This window comes from Drosophila navojoa, chromosome 3, assembly GCF_054131105.1.
Source record: "Drosophila navojoa isolate 15081-1374.11 chromosome 3, UAZ_NAV_1.0, whole genome shotgun sequence".
Taxonomy (NCBI): Eukaryota; Metazoa; Arthropoda; class Insecta; order Diptera; family Drosophilidae; genus Drosophila; species Drosophila navojoa.
Genome location: NC_142891.1, coordinates 3,267,106 through 3,281,984, shown reverse-complemented (window position 1 = coordinate 3,281,984; position 14,879 = coordinate 3,267,106).

The following is a 14,879-nucleotide window of genomic DNA, read 5'->3' as shown; positions in this document are numbered from 1 at the left end:
GGTGGCAGGACGCGCCGCAGGACATCGGTGCGTAAGAGAGCGTAAAATGAAAGGAAATTGAAATGCGGACAAATTGAATTGGACAAGGACGAACAGCAGAAGCTCAATTCGAGTTCCCCGTGCCCGCAACAGCCAAATTCGAGCCTCCCCTGCCCGCAGCTGACGCTGATTTTCTATGCTTCGTTTAACAACGAACCGGAAAACGAAATGGAAACGAAACGAAACGCTCCAAAGTATACCATAGCATTCACTTGTCGAACTTTTACTTGAACAGCGTGCAGGATATTTGGATAACAAAGTTTACCCATAATCCATATACGTCTCTTGACACTCTAAACACCGGCACTTACATACAGACTACATACAGACTACACACAGTCTACACATAGTCTACACAAGGTCTACATAAAGTCATAAAGTCATGTATAGACAAAGTTTACATATAGTCTACACAAAGTCTACACATAGTCTACACATAGTCTACAAAGTCTACACATTGCCTACACATAGCTTACGCATAGTCTACACATAGTCTACAAAGTCTACACATAGTCTACACATAGTCTACACATAGTCTACACATAGTCTACACATAGTCTACACATAGTCTACACATAGTCTACACATAGTCTACACAAAGTCTACACAAAGTCTACACATAATCTATACACAGTCTACACAAATTCTACACAAAGTCTACACACATAGCCTTTCCAAAGTCTACACACAGTCTACACACAGTCTACACAGTCGACACATAGTCTACTCTTACATGTATTTTGTGGTTTTCTTTTTACTTTCCAACTTCGAGACTTTGGCAATGCATAATTAAAATCCATTAAGTGTAATTTTGCAACTCGTTCGATTACTTTTCTTAGAGCTATCATCAGTGAACTTTTCGCCAGACATTGAATTGAGAAGTCGGTGAGGAATTATTAAATAAGCAAGGAATTCATGAACTTTTTAATCCATGTAAATATATAAATAGTCTGAGAACAGCTTAAGTTGACATAAATATATTTATAAATATATCCTAAGCTCTACTCTCTGTCCAATAAGGGTTGATTTCTTAACATCAAGTTCGTGAATTTTTAAAGCCATTAATTTTTCTCGATTTCATTTCATTTGATTTCGTATTTGTTTTTTGCATTTCATGCGAAGCCATCGGACGTTTTGGGCTGTCATGCTTCATAAATTTTGCAGCAGTCAAATTTGTTGGCCTCATGAATAGCAAAGTGCAAAATTCAATCAATTTGAGCCATTTACCCGTTCGAGTGCTTGAAACCTGGCCACAATGGTCATTCACTCACAGTTCCCACCACGCTCTCTCCTTCTGTCCCTGTGCTTGTGTGCGGCTTGTGTTTTTGACATTCCCAGCAAAGGACAGTCCATTGATATATTTGAAAAGTTCATCAACTGTAAGAGTTTTTCAATTAATACACACACACACACACACATACACACACACACAGCTAAACACTATTGGCTTTTGATTTAGTAATGCATTTTGAGCATTTGCATGATCCATGCTACATTGTGCTCGGCTTTCATGGATGATGGCTTGTTAATATTGTAAGCTCATGCGCGCAGCTCAAGGCTAGAAATACGCATTTAATTGAATTTTTTTGCAGAATTTCAAAATTGAAATTTAGTTGTCGGGGTATATAAAAATTAAGCAAAGGTTTGCAACGCAATAAGTTTTTGATTATAGAAAAGACTGTTGATAAAAAAAAAATATATTTTAAATAGCTAACAACTAAAGTCAACTGATTTAACTGAGTCTAATAAAAAAATATTAAATTAATTTATGTACAAATAATAGTAAAATTAAATAAAATAATATGCAAATGAAAATGAAAATAAAAATAAAATTGAATTAAATTTAAAAAAAAAATCAAAATATAATAAAAATATAATAAAAATAAAATATGAATAAAATAAAAAGAAATTAAAATAAAAATAAAAATAGTAATAAAATAAAAATAATATAAAAATAAAATAAAAATAAATTTACAATAAAAAAAATTAGAAAAAAAAATTTTAACAAAGGTAAACATAAACTAAGCTCTTATATAAAAATTAATACATAAATGTCAGTGAAGATGCGAGTAAAGATAAAGATAAGCGTACGTACATTAATTTAATGTTTGCAAAACTCCATGGCAAAAATATTTCAATTATTCAGTTCATTAAATTTGCAAGCGTTAACCAACACTGAATATTTCAGTATGCCCCAGCATAGAGCATGCTTGCTTCGCTCATGAAGTATTTTATTCATTTATTATTTTCTTCATGTAGATTTAAAAGTTGTTTTATTTGTTTGCCTTTTCAGGTTTTTTGCAGTTTGTTGCGATTTTTTGTTTGTGCGAATATTGGTCATAAATAGTCAGGCACTTTGTTTATTAAAAGCTCTCATAGTGCTCGGCACAACGACAAAAAGTCAATTTGTGCCATAATGAACTGCAGAAAAACCGGTAAACTGTCGCCCAAACTGAATTTAAAGCAATTTAAGCGAGCTGCGCTGTTGGAGGGGAATCGTGGCATGGCATGGCATGGCATGGCATGGCATGTATTGATTTAATATCTGCGCTGCCTGAGGCCAATTTAATCATCATTTGTAGAAAATAATTAAAATTTACAATAACAACTGGCAGCCGACGAGAGGCAGCAGAGGCTAAGGGCTAAAGCAGACAGCAGAGGCAACTGGCAATGCGATCTCTTCGTATTCGTAATATGCATCGAAAATGTTTTAATAACCTGTAAAAACAATGAACAGCGCTGCGCACAGACAGCCCACTCTGCGGGCATGACTCGCCCAGGAATCCTCTGAAACGCAGCCAGCCTGAGGTAGACAGACATCTCAATGAAACATTGAGGGGCGACTGCAACTGCAACTGCCATTGCAATGTAAAGACGAGGGCAATTTGCCTCGAAATATGCTCAAGAAGGATTGCATGCTTGTCCTTAAGATACTCTGTAAAGAAAGGGCAAATGGTTCGTGGATAAAAGTTTTAAGGGAGACTTGCATTTGTAGGAAATCATTAAGTATACAAATATTTTTAGCTAACGAAACTTTTTAATGCGCATTGTTAAATATTATTTATTCAAATACTGAATAATATTAAATTTATTATATTTTTTCATATTATAGATTATTTTTATATTTATTTTTAATTTATTTATTTATGTATATATATATTTTGGTTTTGCTTAAGCTCTTTTGAAATTTATGATGCTAAAACAAGAATTAAATATACATACATATATTTATTTATGTTCATTCATTATTATTATCATTTTTATTTTATTTTTTTTTATATATATGTTTAAAAATGTTGTATGAATATAAAATCAACTTTTTGTTTATGATGCAAGGTAGTCCAATAATCAGCCCCGATCTAGAGCAGAGGATAAATATGTAGATGAAGAGAAAAACTGTCAAGTGCCATGGACAACTCCGAATAGAACCGACTTGACAGAAGTCAAAGTAGGGAAAGCAGATGAAAATCTTGATAACTTAAAATTTCTTAAAAAATTCAAACTAAATGTTTTCTATATAAAATATACTTATTTTCTTAAAAAATAATCAACAATATCTATGTTTTTTCAACATTTTTCTCGAAAACTTTTAATTTTTTCATAAATTTAAACTGAATATTTTTATACAAAATATACTTATTTTCTTATAAAATTAACAAACAATATCTATGTTTTTTTTTTCTCAACCTTTTTCTGTATAAATTTCGTTTTTATTTCAGCAAGAAACTTTACAACCTTCACAAAATCTATAACAAATCAAATATACCTCTAGCCTAACCTACCTATTTGAGTACAACTGTCACATGTCTCAGCTCTGCACACTTCTCTAGCATTGGGTATTACTTGGAACATGTGTAAAACTTAAGCCAGCGAAATTCTTTACCCTTTATGACGGCCCATAAAATGTGCTAATTTCGTTGACATTGCGCAGACAATTTGTAATTGTGCGCCATCATTTCGCTGAGTTTGTGAATAGCTAATGCAGCTCTGCAGTTGCCACAGCCCATAAATTAGAGTCCTATATATACGCTATGACTCTACAGTTTCTAAGTGCCTATATATGCATTGCTATTTGGCTATTGGCTCGTCGCCTTTTACGATGCCAGCAAATGTCTAAATACGAAATAATACAACTTGTTTCAGTTCTCCTTTGCCTTTAGTCTCCCCCTCTTACCATCTCTCACTCTCGCTCTTTCGCTCTCTCTCTGTTGCTCTGTCTCTTGTTGTTTTTGTTTCAGTTTTGTGTGTAAGTGCCATTTCAAGCTCATTAGTGGCCATAATTAGCCAACTGAGTTTATGGCCCACAGACACAACAGGCGCGGAGACAAATGTATTCACAGCAGACGAAATTCTCACTATAAAAGCGAGGGAAAAACTAGCTCGACTTTTGCTTACACTTATACAATTTTTAAATGGGGCTGACAAATTACAAACAAAATAAATACTAATACTTATATTTAAAATTCTAATTATAAAAGCAAACAATTTTTGCTTACACCCATAAAAAATTATTAATATTTAGGGCGTAAATTAAAAAAAAAAAAATAATAATAATAATAAAATAAATTATATTTTTGACAATTGAAAAGTTAAAGTTCTTATTTTATTAAAGTATATTTTAAGCAACTTATTATAAGTAGCCCAGAACAAAAAAAAAATGATGTAAAAAAATAATTAAAAACAAAATTATTCTTTAAAAATAGTCTAAGTACATGAAATTGTAAGTATATATTTTGAATTTTGTATATATTTTGAATAATATAAGAAATTTGCATATCAAAAATACAATAAAAACTTTAAGTCTTTAATACAATATAAACAGCGATTTAACAAAAAATTTACTGTAAATTGCAATGTAAAATAAAAACAATATAACAAAACATTTTTCGTTTTTCTTTTAAATTAAATACATTTTATTAACAACATTTTTTTATTATAATTTCATAAATCATTTTTTTTTTTTTATAAAAACCAACCAAGAATGTATATTGTCAATCTTTTTTTTCTTTATTATTATTTTAAAAATTTTGTGGCATTTCTTAAAAAAGTATAATATTTTAGACCTACATATATAAAATTTTACCTATATAAACTTTCCCCAACTTGAGTCTTACTTTCTTTTATCGAACAGACCTCTACAATTCGAAGTACTCGTCTCCCAAAGGGCATATGTGTTCGCACAGACGCCACTTACAAATAAAGGAAGATACTTTTCGGCTGCTCTGGCATTATATTTTACTCCTCTTTTATTTGTATTATTTTTTTCCCTTTTTCTTTTTTTTTTTACTTTTTGCACCATTTAAAGAGGCGAGTTCAGCGCTAACTTTATGGCCCCGTGCATTACAAACTGAAACATGTGTTTATTGTCCAACTGCTGCTGCCTGCGCCCGAGCCCTGCCTGCCTCCTGCTTGGTCTTATGTCTGGGCTGCTGAAAAATTTTTATTTTCGCTGTCAGCGAGGCGACACGAGGAACGAACCTGCAACACTTCAAATGTGGTAACCCCCTCTTACGCCCCTTGGCCCTGCCTCTGCCTCTCCACATGCCTACAAATAGCTTGTAAAATGTGAGACGCCTTTGCTACTCATTTGTTTGCATTTAGTGAACGTGAGTGTGTATGTGTGTGTGTGAATGTGTCATGTGTGTGTGTTTGTGGAATGCACTTTTTGCTGCTAGTTTTTGCCAGGTTGTCATTAACAAATGCCAAATTAAATTGTGCTTAAATATGTTTAGCATTGGGGCCCAACCCCACATGGCAGCTCTTAAATTCTTTGATGATGAAAACTATAAATTTGTTAATGTTCAATTTATTTATTAATGCTTTATTTATAACTTTATTAAGGGCTATTATGATATACATATTATATACAAGCATTACTGGTAGAGTAAATAAAACAGGTAAATATAATAATAATAATAATAATAATAATAATAATAATAATAATAATAATAATAATAATAATAATAATAATAATAATAAATAATAATATATAATAATAATAAATAATAAATATAATAATAATATTTTATTTTATTTTAATTTTAATATAGATAATTATATTTTTAAAAACAATTTTATTAATAAATAGTAATAAAAAAAAGTATTTACTATAATATTAAAATTTTTGTTTATTCCTTAAAATTTTAATTTATTATGAATAGTACAACAAATCTGAATAAAAAAAATTTAATTTAAAATTAAAGAGTGTAAATTAAATTTAACATTTTCTACTTAAATATTTATGTTGAAATTCTTCTAATTGAATATATACAGTAATATATATTACTATTGTATAGTAATTTAAAGTTGGTCGCTGACCAAAAGATAATCTATCAAATATGTAAGCATAGCACAGCTTACTAATATGTTATACAAGACTTACTCAAAAAGTATCTGGATTCTTCAAAGTTTTGTAATAATTTCAAAGTCAATTACAAATATTTGTTTTGTCATCATTCGTCCATTCATCTATCAATCAGCAGATATATTATATATGCTCAAGCTTTTTCTACTTCTCGTATAAGATCGTTGATGATCTCGTTCAGATCGATCTTCGATACATGAGATTCACGTGAGTATCACCACAAGCCATCAAAATCAGCTCTAAAGCAAAACAGATATGTGGGAGCACAGGTCGAGCACTCGCCACAAGAGATCTCTAATAATTCGCTAATATTCTAATATCCTCTCAATATTTGCCATATATCAACAATATATTTCACATATCTTACAGTTTTCCCAAAGGCTCTTCAATTTTCCACCCATTTCCCAGGTCACAAGGCAAAGCCATTCCAATACAAAGCAATAATTTAAAGTTCACTCTTTGCAGTTAGCTTATCTGAACGTAAACTTTGAAATATTACCTAGACTTCCAACTGGGACACAATGCAACTTAAGAGCCTCATCAGCTGGCCACGCCCACACAATTCACAATTCAGTGGAATAAAAGTTGCCGAGCTCCAATTGGAAATGCTCAAGAGGAAAATAACTCAACATTGCGCAACGCCCACAAAATGCGAATGGGCCGCACTTCAATTAAATGCTCCAGAAATCTCAAAACACATGTTTAAGAGAAGTGAAGCAATGGCAGCGAGGGGAGGGCATGGCAGCGCCCCCTTTTTGGCCAACAGAGATTGGGGTTCGAATCTATTAGGGTTTGACATTAGCATGAAAAACACATTTTTCTTTTTCGCAACCGAAAAAGTCGAAATGCGAGCGGAAATGTTTTAAATAACTTCCGAAGTTGTGTTTGCGGGCAACATAATAGAGCTCTACATAGGTGACAAAACAGTCAACAGCGATTGAGAAGGCCGGAATGCTGGAGGAGGAGGAGGCAGGCATCAAGTTTGCAATTCTTTTCTTTACTTTGGGTTTGAGCTGTGCCTTTGTTAAACGGCATCGAGTCGACACTTTGATTGAATAAAATTGTTAAATTATTTTTTACCATCAAGTAAAAGTGTGTAAGTGCACTTGTTGTTGTTGCTATTGTTGTTGTTTTTGTGTTGTTGTCAACTTTTTGAAAAGTTTTGCATATTTATGCAATTGATTTGTTTACAGCAAAATATTTTGGTTTGAAGGGTTCACAACTTGACGTACTTTTATTTTTTCCTTTTTTGGGCTTGAGTGTAAGCAAAACTTTGCCAACGTGTCGTATACTTGATCAATTGCTGCGCCACTTACTCGAGGAGCGAGAATTTTGATTGATTCATGTTGAGCTTTGAGTTGCTTGGCTTGAGCCTTGACAAATTGATAGATCAGTTAAGCTGAGCTTAGCTTCAAGTCTGGATTGACAGAATATTGATGAGAAAGTTTTAACAACAGTTTTGCTTGATTTAAGAGAGGAATATATCAATATCTTTTAATATAAAATAAAATAAAATAAAATAAAAAAATAAATAAAATAAAATAATATAAAATAAAATAAACAAAATGAAATAAATAAAATGAAATAAAATAAAATAAAATAAAATAAAATAAATAATATAAAGTAAAAAAAAAATAAATAAATAAATAAAATTAAAAAATTAAATAAATAAAATACAATAAAAAAGTAAAAAAAAATAAATAAAATTAAAAAATTAAATAAATAAAATACAATAAAAAAAAATTAAAATAGAATAAATAAAATAAATCAAATGAAATAAAATAAAATTAAAAAAAAATATGAAAAAATATAATTAAATAAAATTAAATAAAATAAAATACGTAAGCTTTGATTTTTTCTCTTTTGACTTGATTTAATTAAGAAGAAGGTGTTTAGTCTGACCAAATGATTAATAATTCATACTTAAATTAAATTGAGTGAGCTTTAGTGATTTTAAATGGCATCTAGGATTCTCAAAAACATAAATGAAGCTCTTAATGAAACTATTGCTATTTTTCTGTATTTTAATATTCTCTATTCTTCATTGAATGTTCAAGTTTTGTTTATATACATATAATTGGCTCTTTTAATCAGCAAACTCAACTTTAAAGTTTTTAAGACAAAAAGCTAAAATGAAAGCTGATTAAGACATAGAAAAGCTCTTCAAATTTGTATAAATTCAACTTTATTACTCCACTTTGTCTTATTCCTATAAACGGAATGAATCTTTTAGTTTTCTCAAATATACCAAAGCTTCTTTTAATCAATCAACTGTACTGAAAGCTTGTTTTGTGATATAAAGTTTTTCCTTTGCATCTTTATGATTCAAATAAACATTTGCTCAATTGTCTAAAAGAAATGAAATCAGTTTTACTTTGGCAAATTCAGATTTATTATGTATGCACGGAATTGTGTATGTGTGTGTGTGTGTGTGTGTCTGTGGTACATTTAGATAAGCCTTGCCCCCTAGTCGGCCCCTATGCGCATGGCTCTGGTTATCTGGTGGGCAAATCTCTTAGCCAGAAACGTAGACAAAACGATGCGAAAACTTGGCTAACAGACGTCTGGCTTGGCTGGTAAGGAAAACTTTTGCCCCAAGTGTTGGCCCATTGACAAAAGTTGACATATGCAAAAAATGATGGGAATAAAATATAAAAAAAATAAAATAAAAACAACAACAACAACACACACACAAATTATCAGCACATTTATCTGGGGAAATAATGCACGAATGAAAAGTTTTGATTTATTTTTAAGCGCAAAGTTTTGTGCCCTGTCACAAATTTTGATGAGGGTGCAAACAGACATCCAGATCGAAGTATGAGACGCGCCAAATGCAAAATCAAATATGACATCAACTCCCCCGAGACGACGAGTCGGCAAACGAAGCCAATAGACAACGAGCTCCACTTGAGCTGAGATTAACGAACTTAAAGATGCTTCGAACCAATTAACGTCTCAGAGTTAAAATTTGCTAGCTAAGACATCAACTCTCTTTCTCTTTTGCTCTCTCTGTCTGTCTATCCTTGCCTAACATATATGTATGTATATATTTATTTAGTTTTGTAAGAGCCTAACGTATTAACACATTTACTGAGCTAAATAGAAATGCGGAGTTGGCTTAAATTCCATTTTCCATTTCAAATATTTTAGAATTAATAATTATATTTAAGTCTAAAATATATATAGAGTAAAATGTTTATATATATGTATTAAAAATTGTATATCATATGTTATGCGGCTATGTATTTTTATTTATATATATTTTGTTTATATTTTGTTTTATATTTTGTTTAGCATTCGAATATTATTTATTTAAATTTAAATAAAATTTTTTTTTTTTATTTCAACTTCGTCTCTTTATTAATGGATTGATTGATATAAAAGTAAAGTTCTTCAAAACATGAAACTATAAATGTACATATACACATACATGTCCCTCGGCTTTGTTTCTATTTCTCTTTCTCTCTCTCTCTCTGTCTCTCCCTCTTTCTGTCTCTCCCTCTCTCTCTCTCACTCTCACTCTCACTCCCTCTCTCTCTCTCTCTCTCTCGCTGTCTGTCTCTGTTTATATTTTTTTCTATCATTGCCTACATATATCTGCCTATATATCTTTCTGCCTCTTGGCTGTTCTGTTCTGCATAACTTATCTTTAAATTAATGAATTCAACAACAAGTATTCTCCCTCTCATTCCGTTGCTCTCTCTATATACTTTTATATCCATCTTACTGTCTTTATTTTTATTCACTTCTCAATCTCTCTTTCTTGCTCTCTCATTTTCTCTCCCCAATTATCTGCCTATCTTTAAAAAAAATCGTTGGTCTCTCCGTCTCTCTTTCTATGTCCCTTCCTCTCTCTATCTCCCCTAGTCTCCTTTCCTTCTCTCTCTATCTGTCTGTCTCTCTATCTCGCCTCTCTTCGTCTCTCTTTCTCCCTCCATCCCTCTCACACTCATAGATTATGTCTTATTTAATGTTCAACCCCTCTCCCCCCCTTCCCCCCTTCCCGTGGCACTCTCAATGCCCAAAACTGTCTTATCGAATCGAACATGGAGACAGCGAACGAGCGACAGAGTCATTGTGGACTATTACATCGATTTATCAACATGTCAACATATTTAATGAGATGGGGTTAAGGACATTTTACTGTTATGGGCACTCCAGCTCGAACTGTTTGCCAATGCGAATCCAGCTCATATGCCACTGCAAATATTGCGTATACGCGCCATAGACCCGGTCATTGTTCCAAATGTTGTTGCAGCTGTTGCTGTTGTTGCTTTGCTTGTTGTTGTTGTTGTTGTTGTTGTTGCTTGTGATGTTTTGGTAGCTAGGATTTGTTTGCAGTAAGCGGAAATAGTTGTAAAGGGAGGCGCATGCACGTATGTTGTTGAAGTTTATATACTGGATAAACGTTATAGCCAACTAACTGACACAGAGAGAGAGTGAGAGTGAGAGGGAGACATGCATGCCATAAAAGCAAATAGCTGTCATGTGTGTATGTATTTTGAATGGATAACCAAAACCAAAATAGTTGTCAGCCCATGCAATTGGAGTTGAAGCAGGAGCGATGCTTGTTTATCCTGTCAATTTCTGCTGCCTGACTGACTGACTGACTGACTGACTGACTGACGAGCTGAATGTTAAGCCCATCCAAGAGACTTATAAATATCATGGATATATCTACACATAGATATACAAATCTATTTTTGGATTTTCTTGTTAAAAAAAAAAGAAAGGGAAAAGAGCTAAAACTTCTGCGCATGCTGCAAAAATTGTTGGAATTTTGTTGCTATTGTTAGTTTTGTGGCTTGTTCACTGTTATTAAGCCAGCAGCTGTTGCATTTCACAAAATTTAATGAACTGTTCACACACACACACACACACACACGTTTGTTTATTTGGTTTTAGGCACAAAAGTCTTTCAATTAGGCCAAGACATTGTTGTTGTTGCTGTTGTTGTTGTTGTTGCTTGCATTCCAGCTAAGTATGGAACATGTGTGTGCTTAGCAATCCCGTTCATAAATACAAATTAATTGGCCTTGGCCATTGTTGGCAATTATTGCCGTTGCCTTCAGTCTTGAGCTCGGGCAGAGTTCATTGAAAATTTGTTTACACTTCATGCAATCGTAGACTCGTGGAGTTTCTGGCATTTTCTGGCATTTCTCTTTATTTCATTCACATATAAATATATATATTTATGTATGTATATATTAAGCAAACAGTAAATTGCATTTGCTGCATTCTCTAATTGATCAATTAATTAAATACAAATTGAGAAGTAAGTGCAACATGGGCGGATTTTCCTCCTCCTCCTCCTCGTCCTCCTCCTCCTCCTCCACTCAGTCTCAGTCTCAGTCTCAGTCTCAGTCTCAGTCTCAGTCTCAGTCTCAGTCTCAGTCTCAGTCTCAGTCTCAGTCTCAGTCTCAGTCTCAGTCTCAGTCTCAGTCTCAGTCTCAGTCTCAGTCTCAGTCTCAGTCTCAGTCTCAGTCTCAGTCTCAGTCTCAGTCTCAGTCTCAGTCTCAGTCTCAGTCTCAGTCTCAGTCTCAGTCTCAGTCTCAGTCTCAGTCTCAGTCTTAGTCTCAGTCTCAGTCTCAGTCTTAGTCACACTCTCTTTCTCAGTCTTAGTCTCTCTCTCTCTCTCTCTCACTCTCTCTTTCTCTCTCACACACAATTCACATAAACATTCGCTCATATGTATATCTGGCATTATGCTCACGTCTTAACCATTTTATGGCTCAGAGGGTGTAAAGCGTCTGTATGAATGGAAAGCTGAATGGAAAACAAAACCGAAATACAAATGAAAAAGTTGTCACCAGCTGCCGTTTTCAATCTTAATATTTGATGTCACACGTCGCACTCGAAAAGCAGCTGCGACTCGCTTTTTCTCTCGTTTCTCAGATTCAGCAGCTCGTTGTCGTGTTCACATGTTAACGATTTATTCCAGAGCCCCGTGACCTAGTCTCCGCAGTCAATGTAACAGATAGTTAAACTGAAAAAAGAATATGTATAATGAGAAAATGGAATATGAAAATTGGAAAATGAGGCATACGAAATGCAGGACATTAACAATTTAATGCCTTTACACTTGACTTTTTCTCTCGAATTTCGAATGCAATGCATAAATTGGCTAATAATATATGAGGGTCCAGCTTCCTGGCCTAAATGGTCCCGCATACGAAATGAGCTCCAGACAAGCGACTCTTTTGGCCAACTTCTTCGTCCCGTTCTCTGGGCTAGTTCCGAATGGAAATGAGTGGATTGTCTGTTGCGCACGGCTAAGCAGAAATGAACTGATTTTTTTCCTTTGTTCGACTAATGTTCCTTAGATTGAGCGATATTTCTGTGAGACATGTCTGCCGAAGAGCGCTGAGCGGAGATAAAATGAAAAGAGGAATTGTTGCGCGATAGCTGAGACCCGAGTCTCTGGAAAGTGCAGACTCGCGCCTCAAGCCCGCACATGGCAAAACAATTTAATGCTTCATTGAGAGCCGCACATGTCGCTGGCAAATGACAGCCAATTGCTGGCGATAAGAACAGATCCTAGCCCACCACAAATAAGACAAGGACATTAGCCTGAAATCTTTATTGACTGTGTAATGCTCGCTTCGGGCTTAATTAGAGGTGGAATTAAAAGTAATGCAAAGTGTATTTATATCTTACAAGTGTGTGGAATATATATATAAATCATAGATATGCAGATATATAGGTATATCTATATAGATTTACAGATGTGTAGATATATAGATAAAGAGATATGTAGATATATAGATATATAGATATGCAGATATTTAGATATTTAGATATATAGATATATAGATATATAGATAAATAGATAAATAGATATATAGATATATAGATATGTAGATATATAGATATATAGATATTTAGATGTATAGATATATAGATATACAAATGCATAGATATATAGATACATATATAGATATATGAATGTATAGAAATATAGATAAAATTAAAAAAGTTTTATCTCATCAATGAAAAATCCAATTTGAGTGAAATAATTTTTTTTTTTTAATTAATCATTAATTAAGGCGATTTTCAAATCTGAAAATTTGAATCTATATGATATTACTTGTATTAATTTAACTCGAAAATTGTTGAACAAAATTTGTATTTTAATAGATTTTTGAACATGTTTTAAATTTTTAGTGAACGCACTTAATTTTAGGTATTATAATATCTAAAGCAGTTGACATTAAATTGTCTTAAAAAAAAAATTAAAATAAAATAAAAACTAGTTGAATCTGATCTTAATAACTTGATAATTCGAAAACACAGAAAATATTAAAAAGTTAAATCAGAATCCGTTAATATATAAATGCTTAAAGGGCTGAAATTACTTTAGATTTAATAGGGTCCACAAAATAGAAATATATTTATAATAATCATATTATATTAATATATATCTATATATTTATTATATTGATTTAATTGAATATTATTATTGATATATACATTTTCTTATTATTATTTTTATATTTTTTATATTATATTAATCTGATTAAATTGAATTAGTATTACTAATATGTGATATGTAATATGATTTAGCTTCAACAAAAATATTTGCATATAAAGATTTTAATATATAACAAAACTTGTATACCCTGATTTACCATTTTCAAAAATAAATAATAAATAAAACATTATTATATAGTTCTTATCCTACTTACTTATGTGCCCCATTTAACAACTCTCAATTCAACATGTGACATTTGACTTCTAAAATAACAAACTAATACACTCCGCTTGCACCCACTTGAGCGTGTATTAAAAGCCAACTACAAATACAAAAGCAAAAAAAAAAGAAAAAAAAAAAAAACAGTTTTGCAGTCACTTTCATTGCGCCGAGTTGTCAGCAAAAGGCGGCCGTGGCCCAAACAAAGTGGCAGCGACTCATTGCAGGTACTGTGGGAGTGGGGAGGGGGCGCTGTCTGCAAGGGGTGGAACAAGGAATGTGGAGCGAGTCGCACACATTTATTTATTGAACACTGCGATAAACATATATGAAAAATGCACATGCGGCTGGGCGCCAAGTTCAATTCCGCAGGCCAAAAGTTTACGCCACTTAATAGAACTTGACGCAAATTCAATTACAGACACACAGGCCACGCACCCCGCCCCCGAGAAGTTGTGTTGAAGAAATTTGCGGAAAAACGTTGCCTTCGAATTTGCTGTGGAAAACTTTTTGCCCACCGGCGGCGGTTTTTTGTGTGATTTCAGTAAACGTTGTCACAGCTCAGTTCAATATCTCTCTCGCACTCACTCACTCTCCCTCTCTCTGTCTCGCTCTTTATTAGTTCTCTGGCTCTAGCTATGGCTCTTGGCCAGCATTCGATTTGGAAGTTTTTCGCTTGCGGCTGTTTACACTGCAACAACTCCAACCTCTAGCGGCACCACCCCCACCTCCTGCTCCTCCTCCACCCCACTCCACGCTTCAGCTGCAATTAGCAAATAAAAC